Genomic DNA, 14,055 nt, shown 5'->3' with positions numbered 1-14,055 from the left:
ATTATATGTTGCTTCAATACTTTTTATTTTAGTTGGGGGGGAGGGGAAGTGATAACTATCATTCAAGATGATTTCTTCTCAGGTGGAGTGCCTCTATGAAAATAAATTGGTTCCAAAAGTTAGCCACACTGAAATGGATTGCTTGGCTTTAGATCAAACTGAGCATCTCCCTCCACCCCATGGTGTCTCCTCCCCTTGTTTCTATCTTCACAATAAACTGCTGAACTGAAGGGGGGCAGGAGAGAGAGAGAGAGAGAGAGAGAGAGAGAGAGAGAGAGAGACCAGCTCAAGGTCAGCTGATAAATCCCTTCTTAGCTATGCAACTTGAGTCCAAATCTCCTGGCTCTCAGTCCAGCACTCTTCTCAACTGTCCTACACCTTTTCCATACGTATCTAAGTATGAAAGCTTTGTGCTGTTGCCAGGTCAATTCCTGAGCCTACGATGGAGGAGCTCACAGCATCAACACTCCCAAAGGGTCTTGTCCCCCCTCCCCCGTGTCCACAGCCACAGCCTTGTATGCAAACAGAACTCAACCATCGTGATCTGCTAGCCTCTACAGCTTGCTCCCTTTAAGAGCCTGCAACCTTTTTTCCTCTAGCTCACATCACAGCAAACTCTCAACTCTGGCTTTGTCTTTTAACTAACTCTGAGCCCACTCCCCTATTCATTTTCTTAATGGCCTATAACTTTCCTTTGTTTTCTTAATGGCTCATCTCCTAGGTCAAGCATGGGCAAACTCGGCCCTCCAGATGTTTTGGGACTACAACTCCCATCATCCCTAGCTAACAGGACCAGTGGTCAGGGATGATGGGAACTGTAGTCCCAAAACAGCTGGAGGGCTGAATTTGCCTATGCCTGTCCTAGGTGATCTCCTGAACACAGGAAGCTGCATCCAGGGCTTAGGAGTGTGGCATCCAGTTAGACTCCAGACATTGATTAAATTCTAACACTTACTGAACCCAGGAATTTAGGGGAGTCTGGCACCCACAAACTCTTAGCTCTGTGATTTTGGATGTGGGTGTGTGATTGGTGATTCATTGTTTGCACTGCTGCAGCATTTGAAATATTGAATCATAGAGTTGTAGAGCTGGAAGGGACCCCAAGGGTCATTAGTCCAAGGCCCCACAACGCAGAAAACTCAACTTAAACATCTATGACAGATGGCAGATATAGAGGGGAGGGAAGCACTTCAGCAATGTTACTGGGAAGAGGTGGCTCCAGGGAGGCCTCAGCAAGAAAATTGGGGAAACAGTTTGGCCAAGTGTCTCCGAGCAGAATTCTGCACCCTGGTGCACTAGAGGAGCCACAGCTAGCCTTGCCGCTTTACATTTGGAAATCAAAATACTGTTCAGAGTGCCCAACTCTCTCTTAGGAAGGGGAAAAAAGCCCACAGCAACTACAGTAGCTTATTGCAATTAATTAAATGCAGGCTACTTTAATCTGCTGAGTATTACTGAAGTAGTGCTAACAGCTGCTGAGGAAGAAAACAAATCTAGCAGCCTCTGTGGGGACACAGTGAGAATCGTTGTGGGTGCCAAGAGTAATTTAGCCCCAGGGATGTGCTCTTCCCCACCCCAGCAGAAGACCAAATGCTCAGGGTGATCTCAATATGAAGAATGAAATCAAGGATTCATCCAAAGGAAGAAAAGTTATAGCAATGGGTGAGTTCAATTACATTCACATAGGCATGTTGAAGTCTGGGAAAAAGTGGTCACTTTTATAGGCCGTAGGCCAGTTGGTCACATAACTGGGCTTAACCTTAAATAATGTCCCGGGACTAATGTAAGCTGTGAGTGAATTGTTCTTCAGTCCTATGCCTGGGATTCAGGAGCAACATTGCTACATTAAATGAATGGTGCAAACTAAAGGGAGAACAGAGGATCCTGACATTAAATTCTTGAATGTGTTTCATCTACATTGGTTCCCATGACTGTTGGCTATAATAGGGAAGTAGGGGTTAGTTTTGAATGTTACAGTAGTTTCCATCAGAAAATGCCTGTGGTTTTCAAGCATACACGAAGGAGAAATCTCTTCTGCACAAAATGTGTGCATTTTAAAACCAATTATGAGTACTACCATGCCTAAACTCTGTGTATAAAGAGGTAACCCTAACCTCTAACCTCTAACCCTAACCTCTAACCTAACCCTAACCTCTGCACCTTCCAAGACAAGCGTAGCCCACTGAGGATCTGAAGAAGGGCTAATTGTAAAAATGTAGGATAGATGGATGCTGTGGAGCTGTAGCTCAGTAATTGCTATTAGGCAGACACCTTCACAGTATTATTTATGGTGCCTACTAAAAGCATTTTTGGTTAGGCAAGCCTACACAGGCATGTAATTTTAATTTATTGTGCAGATGTGTTTTAAACCTGCTGATTTTATTCATGTTTTGCTAAAACATTATGCCAATTTGTAGTGTTTGATTTTATTGGGTGCTTTATGATGTATTTATTCAGAAAAACATATGTATTGTATGTATCTATATTCTGTAAACAGCTTAGAGGGTTTGGGTTGATTAAGACAGCCTGTGTCAGGTGTCTTTTAAAAAGGGAGATCAGTCTGGCAGACAACCTCCCACAAAGACAGCTTGCTTGTCACCTTTTCCTGTAAGGCACAGTTGCACGGGAGTCTTGAGAGCATGCTCAGTCTGCACAAGGCGAATCAAACAGACCTGAGCATCTCTTTGCTCAGTCTGACAGTGGGCCCCAAAATCTTCCCCATGCACTGGATATGTGGCAGATGTGTAAGGTCCTTCCTTCAATCCATGCAGAAAGGGTAGAAGTGATATGAAAACTTTGTATATTTGTCTATTTCTTAAAGTCATATATACACCAATTCCTGTGAGCTGATCAGAGTTTTGAACATCATGTTCTTCTTCTCAAGACCATTTCTTGCCCCATCTTCAACCTTTTCAGATGGAAATCTACCTTTAATCCCAGCCTGGGAACTGCTTTTAATTTATTTCTATTTCTGTTTGTCTTTCACCTCTTGCCACACCACCACCGTTGCATCCACTTTTCTCTTTATTTCTTTCAGTTTCTCCCATTTCTCTGCTTTACTTTTTTTTAACCCTTTCTCTTTAAAACAGGGATGGGGAACCTGTGCCCCTCCCTATGTTGTTGGGCAAAATTCCCATCATCCCTGACCATTGGCCATTCTGGCTGGGGCTGTTGGGAGTTGTAGTCCAACAATGCAGAATCCCTTCACCCCTGCTTTAAAAGAAAGCACATTTCTAAAGGTTTAAAGAAGATGGTGGTGGTACACCTGGTGTGACTTACTTCACAATTGTCCTGACCCACAAGTTCAGGGCCGGTGATGTAGCTGGTCGGGTAACAGCCTAACCTTTCCCGCAGGGTTGCTGTGAGGGTACAAGGCGCCACTATATATGGTTGCCTGACCTCTTTGGAAGAACAGAAAGGCAGTGAATGTAATTAAGAAATAAAATATTGGCATGGGTGTGTGATACTGCATGGGAGGTTTCTGTAAAATCTCTTTGTTGTAGCATGGAGCCAGTGTGGTGTAGTGGTATAGTGGACTCCTAATCTGGTGAACCGGGTTCACTTCCCCGCTCCTCCACATGCAGCTGCTGGGTGACCTTGGGCTAGTCACACTTCTTTGAAGTCTCTCAGCCCCACTCACCTCACAGAGTGTGTGTTGTGGGGGAGGAAGGGAAAGGAGAATGTTAGCCGCTTTGAGACTCCTTCGGGTAGTGATAAAGCGGGTTATCAAATCCAAACTCTTCTTCTTCTTCAGTGGCTAAGAGACTGAACTGCAGATCAGAAGTTCTCTGGTTCACATCTGACTTCAGCCATGAATTCTCACAGTGTTCTTAAGCTGTTCTCGTTCCACAGACCCTGTCATCTACAATATAGAGCATAATGAATACTGACTTATCCTACAAGATTGTTGTAAGGATTACATCATCATCATCATCACCATCATTTATTTATACCCTGCCCATCTGTATGTAAAATGTTCTGAACACTTTGAAAGCGCTATATGGTATTATTAGATATTAATAAGTATTATCAGTGTTTTCCCTCCGTAGAAAAATACCATGAAGTTGTTGCAATATTTGCCACATTTTTGAACAACTAAAAGAGGTGTTGGTATTGTACCCTTAAGTACTCCCTGAAAAAAAGGACTGAGTATTATTATTATTATCTTGCCAATGATGTTATTCTCTACATAGTGATCATTGTTCATTATCATGTATGCTGATCAAACGACTAGTCTGAGACATGCCACCTTTACCAGACTACTGAAATGCAAGTTTCTAAACCTTTTCTTTATTCATTAGTTTATTATCTAGGTCAGTCAGTAAACGGTGCTTTTTATAGAATCATACTTGGAAGGGACTAATCCAGCCCAACCCCCTGCAGTGCAGGAATTGTGAGGCTTTTACATTATACACTGTAAGTTGTAATTTTGAGGCTGCAGTTAAAAATAGAACATAATTTTCTGATCAAATCAATTGGGGGGTTAGATTATGTCATAAAACAATGTATAAAAGCACAATGGCATTTTATAGAAATTTAGTTTGATTAAACAAAGGCAGATTAGATTTTTTTTCCCCCAACCAAAGGTGTTTGTCAGTGGTTGGTGTCATTTTCACATTATTTTCAGATGTGAAAATTGAATTTTCAAAGCCACGGGATGCAGGACAGTTGAAACAGAAGCTTCTGGGATCTCCAGAGCTCCACATCCATTGTTTCTGCAACTTCTGACAAGCAAGGACACAAAAGGAGTTGGGCAATGCTAACCAGTAATATTACGCCCTTTTTCTTTACAGAAGCATAACTCAAGATGAAGCATTAAGTGAAATGTAGGTCCTGTTGGCTAATGAGCATTGAAAGGTGTCGAATCCTGTCCCAGCCACATGAAAGCTAGCCCTCGAAACCAGAAGAGAACAAGCACACAACAAAGAGAGAGTTGTCAGCGGGGTGAGGGAGATCAGATAATTAATTCTCCTTCTCTAATTTAGAATTCAGTGGGTGAGAATGCCCTCAAGGTTTTGGATCACAAAAACCTCTCTTTTTGAATAACTTAATCTTTTGGTACAATTAAATATCTCGCCTCCCCTACATTTTTTTTTAAAAAATAAAATTGGTAGGCTTCTGGATTTTTCATCAAGAAAAAAATGTTAATGATTTCCCATGTTTTTGTGATTTGCAGTCTTAATAAAAATGGAAAGAGCTATTTGATGTTGCATGCAACATCAGCAGGATGCTGACGAATCACTTCCCTCTATCTTAAATCATAATGTGGGTTTTGTGTAACGCAGTGACTGAGAGTGACCTGGAAAGCATCCAGTTCATTTTACCATCCCAAAGTCTTGGGCAAGGCATGTTTTGCAACTCCTGTCTCCCCTTTAGAAGCGACACAAAGGCAATTGTGTCTTCACTTACAGGAAAGGGACCATAGTACAAAGACTTCATTACAGTGGTACCTTGGGTTAAGTACTTAATTTGTTCCGGAGGTCCGTTCTTAACCTGAAACTGTTCTTAACCTGAAGCACCACTTTAGCTGATGGGGCCTCCTGCTGCCGCCACCCCGCCGGAGCATGATTTCTGTTCTCATCCTGAAGCAAAGTTCTTAACCTGAAGCCCTATTTCTGGGTTAGCGGAGTCTATAACCTGAAGCGTATGTAACCTGAGGTACCACTGTACATGCAGAGGTCCAATAAATAATAATAATAATAATAATAATAATAATAATAATAATAATAATAATGCCCATCTGGCTAGGTTTCCCCAGCCACTCTGGGTGGCTTCCAACAAAGATTAAAAATACATTAAAACCTCAGTCATTAAAAAACTTCCCTAAACAGGGCTGCCTTCAGATGTCTTCTAAATGTCAGATAGTTGTTTATCTCTTTGGCATCTGATGGGAGGGCGTTCCACAGGGCAGACACCACTACCGAGAAGGCCCTCTGCCTGGTTCCCTGTAACTTGGCTTCTCACAGTGAAGGAACCGCCGAAAGGCCCTCGGCGCTGGATCTCAATGTCCCAGGTTCAACGCCTGTCATTTCCAGCTAAAAGGATCTCAAGTAGCAAGCGATGCCTAAGATACTGGACAACCACTATTGGTCAGAATAGGCAGTACTGGGGTAGTGGGACAATGTGACAATGTGAGTATTTTAAAAAGCTTCATTTCTTTACTTGCAGTGCATCACTGTAAAGTGCTAAACTGTAAAGGATGGCAGGCTTGCACCCAGCAGTTCAGGGGACTCATGTTCAACTTACAAGAAGGCATCTTCAGATGCTTCCCACCCATTCAAATGCCCCACCACCACCATCACCACCCTGGTGCCTTCCAGATTTTAGTCTTAACAGATCAGGACTCTGATGGAAGCAATTTTACGTTAGAAGTTGCCCTGCCAAACAAAGAATGTCCATTTAGATGAAAGCCATATGTGACCGGATGCTACCACACCAACCCTAATTGGCTGCTGAGGAGCCTCACCTTAATATTTGGACGCAAATATTGTGTGCTATCCAGGCCCAAAGCTCCCTAATTTACTTCCAAGGAGGAGCCATTTCTCTTAAAGACATGGTGAGGCAGCAATGGTGCTGATGCAAGTTGGCTGGGTGGGGATAACTTTGTATACCATTATTCTCTCAGTGCCTCCACTGCTGTGGAGAATTCCTTGCACTCGGAATTGCTGATTCCATCTGCTCAATGAGGCCAACAAACCTTAAAGATCATTGTTTTCAAGGAAGAGAGCAAAAGGCAAACCAGAGGAAGAGCTGGGATGTTTTAACCGTTGCCTGTGTTTACAGTGCAAACCAAACTATTGTTGTGGAATAAGATGGGCATGGTAGCAATTAACCACTCTCCTCCTTGTACAATTGTTAACTGCATAAGGGCAGTGACTGAATAGGGCTCGTGTCTCTAATTCTACATCTCAAATATTTTATATCCTCCCTTTAACTCCTTAAAAAGGACTTCTGAAGGCAACCATAAAAAATATAAGCATAGCCAAAAAATAAAACCAATGGCTTTAAAGCAGAGTTATTAAAGTATAGTCAACCAGCAGAGAGTCATGCAGATATTGCAAGCCATGGGAATGGCTGTAATAAATAATAATAATAATAATAATAATAATAATAATAATAATAATAATAATGTAGTGTGTGTGTGTTTTGTCTCCCTGAAGACTTGGATGGGCTTCTTTCTGTACAAATCAAAATGAAAATTCCATCTGTGGCCAACACCACATCATTGCATGCATGCATCCTCAAGTAAGTACAAAAATATAATTTGGGCATCAGTCCTAAGGATGCTTTCAGCAATGTGAGCCACCCACATTAAAATGATATAAAGTATTGCCAGGAGCTGTTTATAGCAAATTTATGTTCAGAACCATGGAGAGCATCATACTGTATGTACCATGCTTTCAGATATTTACAAATGGAAGGGCCAAAGCATATTGACAATCAGTAACAACTATTTTTAATGAAATGTTTCAGTTTCAGGCATGAGCAGCAGAACATTGATTACACCTTCTAAATAATACGCAGGGTGACATGACTATTAGAAAGCATCAAGCCCAGGTACTGTATATATCAACTCCAGAAAGAATATACGTATGCTAAAATGTTGAAACAAACTCAAGCAGCAAAAAAAAAACCCAAGAATTGATTAGGTAACTCTGAGAACAATTGGATATCATTAAATTAGCTGGCATAATACACTCATATAAAATAATAAAGGGAGAAATGGATAACTGGAAACTCACAATTCTATATGTATAAAAGAGAATTGGAAATAACAGACTTAAGGACAGGCTTTGCTGCTATAAAAAAAATCCAATGTGTGTGTGTGTGGTAATTATTAGAACTGGCTATCTGACCATTTAATGAAATATTTATATTAATTAATACTTGGGTTTTAATGAGGTGTTTCATGATATCTATATTAACAAGTATGTAATTCTAGTTAATTATTAATAAGTGAATTTATTTCTAAACAAATTAATACAGCATGGATTTCACACATAAGAAGCACATTATCAGAGATCAGACCAAATGATTCCACCCAGCTATCACCCCAAATTTGTCCTTTTTTTGCATTTTGCAATAAACGTAGTTCCGTTGCATTTTTTAAATATAAATCCAAGTTACTACATGGTGAATGTTAGGAGATTTTAGGAATGCCAGTAAGTGATGGTGGGCAGTGTTTCTAGCACCCAGAAACCCCAAGATTTGTCTGCTTATACCTGCTTTTACATAAACTTCTCTCGGTAAGAGTGTCTTGGGCTGAACTGTGATGCAAGGAAACAGCTGGAAAGTTGTTTGTGTAGCATGGCATGCACCTATTTGTTCAGTATTTCTTCAGGAAGGGAATCCTTTTAAAAAGAGGACCAGCACCACCACCCCGGCTACATTTTAAAATGTTTCCAATTAACACATTTGTTCTGCACCAGATATGAAAGAATCTCTCTCCCTCTCTCTCTCTCTCTCTCTCTCTCTCTCTCTCTCTCTGTTAACGTACTGCTCTGTGCTTTGTCGAGGGAGCAGGGAGGAATAAATTCAGTGCAGAAGGTAAAACCACTGTGGAATGTTCTCCTGATCTGGAGTTTGCAGTAACCAGTGCCTCTCCACCTCCACTATAAAGTGAAAACTACGGTAACTTTTAAAAACTTTGCTGTCCCAGATCTCATTCTGCTTCTTGGTGTCACGGCATTTTCTGGGTAAAGAAAGAGATGGTCATTGTATCAGTAGCTACATAAAAGAAGCCTTTTCACAGCAACTGTGCTGATATGCTTCTAACAGAACCTTGGATATTTATAGGCCACAAATGTGGGTGGAATAAAGTGCTGAACTGAATGTGAGAAAAGTCATTGTACATCAGCAGGGAAGCGAAAACACCTGTCTTTCAGACTGCAGTCCTTAACACACTAACTAGCAGTGGAGGCAATGATACATGCCAACGCCCCACCAGCCTCCGTCTGCCCTCAGCCAGCCCCTACCTGCCTTCTTACTTACAGCCAATCCAGGGCAGCTTCCCTACTGGGCCTCTTGGGCTTGCTGATCAGAAAGTCGGCAGTTCAAATCCTCACAATGGGGTGAGCTCTCGCTGTTCTGCCCCAGCTCCTGCCAACCTAGCAGTTTGAAAGCACGACAGTGCAAGTAGATAAATAGGTACCACTGCGGCGGAAAGGTAAACGGCATTTCCATGCGCTCTGGCTTCTGTTACCATGTTCCATTGCACCAGAAGCGGTATAGTCATGCTGCCCACATAACCCAGAAACCTGTCTGTGGACAAACGCCGGCTCCCTTGGCCTGAAAGCAAGATGAGCGCCACACTTCATAGTTGCCTTTGAATGGACTTAACTGTCCAGGGGTCCTTTACATTTACTTTATATTTGAAGCATATCGCTTCCCTCAGGGAATCCTGGGAACAGCTCCCAGGATTCTTTGTGGGGGAGCCATGGCTATTAAAGTGCTATAAATGTTTAAATGTATGGTGTGGCTCATAGATTCATCTAGTCCAACCCCTTGCAACGCAAGAATCTTTTGCCCGATGTTGGGCTCAAACCCATGACCCTGAGATTAAGAGTCTCAAGCTGAGCCTCAGTGTTGCCCTGTAAAACTCAGCTGGGATGAGGATGGGGACAAAGCCAGAACTAGTTGGCTCTGCCTGTCATTCTCTCTGGGGCCACCTACTGTTGACCTCCCTGCCTATCCATCCCAGTGGGCGCCAGCCTCTGCTACCTTTGAGGAAGAAAGTGTCTTTGACTACAGTGGGACTTATTTGAGTAAACATAGGCAGGATTCAATTGAGAGTTAGGGGGGAAAGAGAGAGAAAAAGGAAGAGGGAGAACAGAGACTTGTAGCCAGTAAAGATGAGAGCTAACATAAACAAACTAAAAATCTTCTTGGCTAATGAGCATGCACCGAAGCTGCTGAGAAAGGAGTAACAAATGGCTAGATCAATGTTTAATGAGGTCAGTTTGAGAGCTGCTTATATAATCTGAGTGTAAAAGCTGCAGCATTGGCAAAGCAGATGTCTCCCCTTTTTTTGCATTTACCCCTATTCAAGACAGCAAAAACATACAGTATATTTTAAATATCAGCCCTCCCCCCCTGCAGTGTCAGACATAATTAAAAAGTGTAAGTGTGAAAAGAACCCCCCCCCCTTCCCGGCCTTTTTAAGAGGTAGTTTGGATGAATAGTATGGAAATGTCAAAGGGGAACAGGATAAAAACATTGAATAAAAATCTTATGGAGAGATTCCATAAATATTGGATAGACAGTAGAGGTTTTGGGTTGTTGTTGTTGTTGTTTTTTTAAAAAAACACATTTCAAGTTAAATACAGATTCCACTGCCCCACATTTTTCTGGGAGTTAAGGAAAGGAGAAAAGAAATAAGTGTTTAGTTGATCAGGACCTCGTCAGCATAGACATGGGATTCTCCCTTATAGCACTTGAGATCAATGCACCGTCTTGCCCAGTATTTCTGCATTGACTGATGGTGCCTCTCCAGAGTCTCAGGTAGGAGTCCTTCCCAGCCTAACCTGGAGATGCCTGGGATCAAACCTTTCGCAGTGGCTCCAGGCAGTGCCTTCAGAAACCCCTGTGGTGATTGTTTCTTCTGGTCTCCCAGTTAAAACATGGACTGTTGGACCTAAGGGAGGCTGGCAGGAGGCTTTCTGAACCTTGTGAAGCCATCAGTATGCAACTTCCAGATGATGAGGAAACAAGTTGCAGTCCTATGCACACTTTCCTGGGAGGAAGCACCACTAAACACATTTAGGGCCTCCAATAGTGCTCTTTAAGGACCAGAGGGCAGAATTATATACATCCCGCGGCATAATGGGTCAGTGCTCCTGGCTGTTAACCAGAAGGTTGGTGGTTCGAGCCCACCCAGGGATGGCTGTGAGCAGGAGTCCTACATTGCAGGGGTTAATATGGAACAAATCAGAAACGCAGCTCCCTAACTTCGTTCCTATGCCCCAAAGTTCTTCTTTTTGCAAGCTGCCTAAAATGGCGTTGTGATGTAGCCCAGTTACACACCCTTGCTTTTAAAATATCCCTTCTTTTCAATTTGTTTGTGCTTTTAACATGGGTGCAGCCAGTTTCTTTCTGGGGCAGATCAGGAAGCCGCATGCTCAGCGAGTGCGGTTCCTCATTCTGCGTCACATCAGGATTTAAATCATGTTCTTTTGAGAAAGCCACTTTAGCGGTTGCATCTAAATCAGGCTTGGTTGGGGTTTCTCTTGTGTTTTATTCTCACAAGGGTTCTTCCCCAGTGGGAAAGCAGATGGTTTGCTGCCTATTTGGCCTAAAAGGAATTGCATCCTTGCTGCAGGTTATCCATCAGCACAGCACTCTTAAGAAGCTTCCAGATTTGTGAGCCAATATGATCTCTAAAGGCTTGTAATGGAGCTTTTACATTTCGCCAAATATATTTCTGTTTCTAACCTGCTATTCATTTTCAGAGCTGAAAAAACGTGCTATTCAGAGCCAATATTAGTAAGGGCTTGGTCCTATGAGCTGGGTTCAAGCATATGGGTACAATTCTACCCATGCCAGTGAATGCATTACTCAGCTTACTCTGCAAGCATTTACAGCTGACTCAATATACAGTACTTGCATGGGGGTTATGTTCTAGGGATGGTGTATATCCACAAAAAGCCATAGACCTGAACCACCCCCACACAACCAGCCTTACATTTCCAGCAAGGCAGGGAGCATGTAAGCTCTCAGACTTGCTTACCGGGCTCTGGAAGCTTCCGAGTTCCCACATGTCAGATGCAAACATAATTGAGAATCTTGTCTCTGCCACAGGAGATCTCGTTCCATCCTGCACGGGTGCAGTTTTGTTAAGAGAGAATGTTATCTCTGAGGTGAAGTGAGCATAAACAGAAGCATCTTTGGCTTGGGAAGACTCGCCATAATTTTGGGGAATGTTTTGACTGAAGTCCTGAATGCAATGGAATCTTAACAGATCAGAAGTTTGGCCAGTCAGTTTTTTGAGAACTTTTGATGTGTTTTGAGTGAAGGAAAACAGAGTACTGTATTGAGATTTGCTTGAAAAGAAGGCTGCTGGGAAGAAGGCATACTGTATTGCCTAATTTTGTGCATACACTTCACTGCGTTATTTTCTTTATTACTTGTAGTCCATGACGCAACTGGCCATGCTGTGTCTAGCTCAGGAATTCACTTTGGCCTTTTCTACAGCTATTTTCATGAATCAGACATTCTTAAAGCTGAGTCGTAAGGATGAATGCAAATTAGGGGCATAACCCACGCCCATACATGGGGCAGCTGTCCACATGTTGCAGGGAATGAATTCCATAGGTTCCCCCCTTCCCTCTTGTGGTGTGCACATAGCAGTGCACTGGTTTGTTATGAAGAGTCATGAGAGTGCTGGGCAAACACCTCCCATGTTCCCATCCACTCCTCCCTCTCGCCTGATGCAAGTTCTTCAAGTTGGAACACATAATGTCCACACACTCTAGAAGAGAAGAAAACAACTCTGTTTATGCGGATACCTTTCTGTGTGCATAGTTGCATCTGGGTGAGTCTCTGGATTGTGCTGAACTTCTTTTAAAAAATAAGGGAACCAGCCAGAAATGGGATTAACTTACACTACTGTTTTCCCCAATTTGCCTCCACAAGATGTGGGAAACCTGGCAAACTTTGAGGCCCAGTGGCCTTTCACCACACCAGGACTAGGGGGTTTGCCTCACCATATTCTTGAATGCCAGCTTTATTCTGATATTAGAGAACACCTTCCCGAGTCCTTACTAGAGAACATTAAATATTGGAGGTTGAAAGCGGGGGAAATAGTAAGGAACTAATCAGTGGTTGACTTGGAAGTAGCTACTTTTTTGGTAAAGGCCTCCAGCACCAGGAGATTTTGGGTTTTAAGAGTCTAAATTCATTCTGGTATGTTTCTCCCCTATTTTAATGTATTTTTAAAATTTAGATTATTTTTGTTTTATGTTTTACAAAACTATGTTTTTGCGTATACTTTTAAGCACATTTCACTCCTGTATGTTGTTTAGATGTGTTACGGAAAAATCTAGGTGTGAGGCTGCTCAGTCACCCAGCTCGTTGGGCAGAGCCCGCAGGTCCCTGCAGAATAAAGAAAGGAGTCCAGCCACCAACCGGAGCAAATAGCTGTAGACCAAAGTTTATTGAGCAACAGGTTCAAAGAGGAATTTTGAACCCCGAGGATGGGGTGACAAGGACTTTTAAAAGTTTCTATCTTATCCCAGCATGCAGTTCATTAAGCATCATCACTACATCATTGCTACATCAGAAAAAGGGAGGGTTAACATAGAAGGAATGTGTTGGGGCAACAGGCGGATACGGGATATATATTGGGAAGTACATTCTAAGCACCTACTACAAAGGGACAATAGAACTTTGGTTTGCATAGTCTGCCAGCTGGGCAAATCCAAAGGAGTGCCTGCCCAGAGATTGACACCTATGAGTACCTTCCTGTGAGTAAGTGACCTCCCGCTTGAGGGATTATGGCAGGGACCGAGTGGTTTCCAAGTCCTTGGCCAATGAAGCAAATTGGCGGTGGAATGAAGGAAACTGGCAAAGGAGTCGATTTTATATGATTTTTAAAGCTAGGTAACTTCTCTGAGCTGTTAGGTCGAAAGGAGACATTTATGCATAATATTGGTAACATTTAACAACTTTAAAGATGTGCCCACCCCCTGTAATTTCTGTAACAAGATGTATTTTATTTTGTTCTCTCCTGATATGGTCTTCACAGAGTAGTTCAGTAAGTTCTGGTCTATTAATTGGGCTTTCAGCATAGGCAGCCCACTTTCCCTCAGAAGCCCAGGTTCGTGAAGTACCAACACTGAAATTGCCTCCTGCTTACTTGGACGCTGAAGCGCCCTTAACCCCTTCTTACACCATGCAAGATGCTTTCCTACAACTTCATCCCACCTTGGTGGAGTCCCATTTCAAGGCCCAGCATTGCACGGTTAGCAGGGAGCCTAGATGCTATCAGCCGCTTTTGGGTATCAGCTGCTTTCGAGTGTGTGCTTCTGATTGGTTTGCAGGGAGGTAGTCCGATGTCTC

General features: G+C 42.6%; 1 long non-coding RNA gene across 1 annotated transcript in view; it reads left to right on the top strand.

The window, feature by feature from the left end:
• The first annotated feature begins 729 nt into the window (after window positions 1-729).
• LOC310760153 overlaps window positions 730-14,055 on the top strand; it is a 146,248-nt gene continuing 132,922 nt past the window's right edge. Inside the window, exon 1 of the long non-coding RNA XR_014546805.1 lies at window positions 730-820. This is a non-coding gene — a long non-coding RNA (uncharacterized lncRNA). The remainder of the gene's footprint in view (window positions 821-14,055) is intronic.

This window comes from Podarcis filfolensis (genome assembly GCF_964270895.1).
Source record: "Podarcis filfolensis genome assembly, chromosome: 3".
Lineage (NCBI taxonomy): Eukaryota > Metazoa > Chordata > Lepidosauria > Squamata > Lacertidae > Podarcis > Podarcis filfolensis.
Note: the sequence above shows the minus strand (reverse complement) of the source record. Positions and strands in the feature narration are given on the sequence as shown.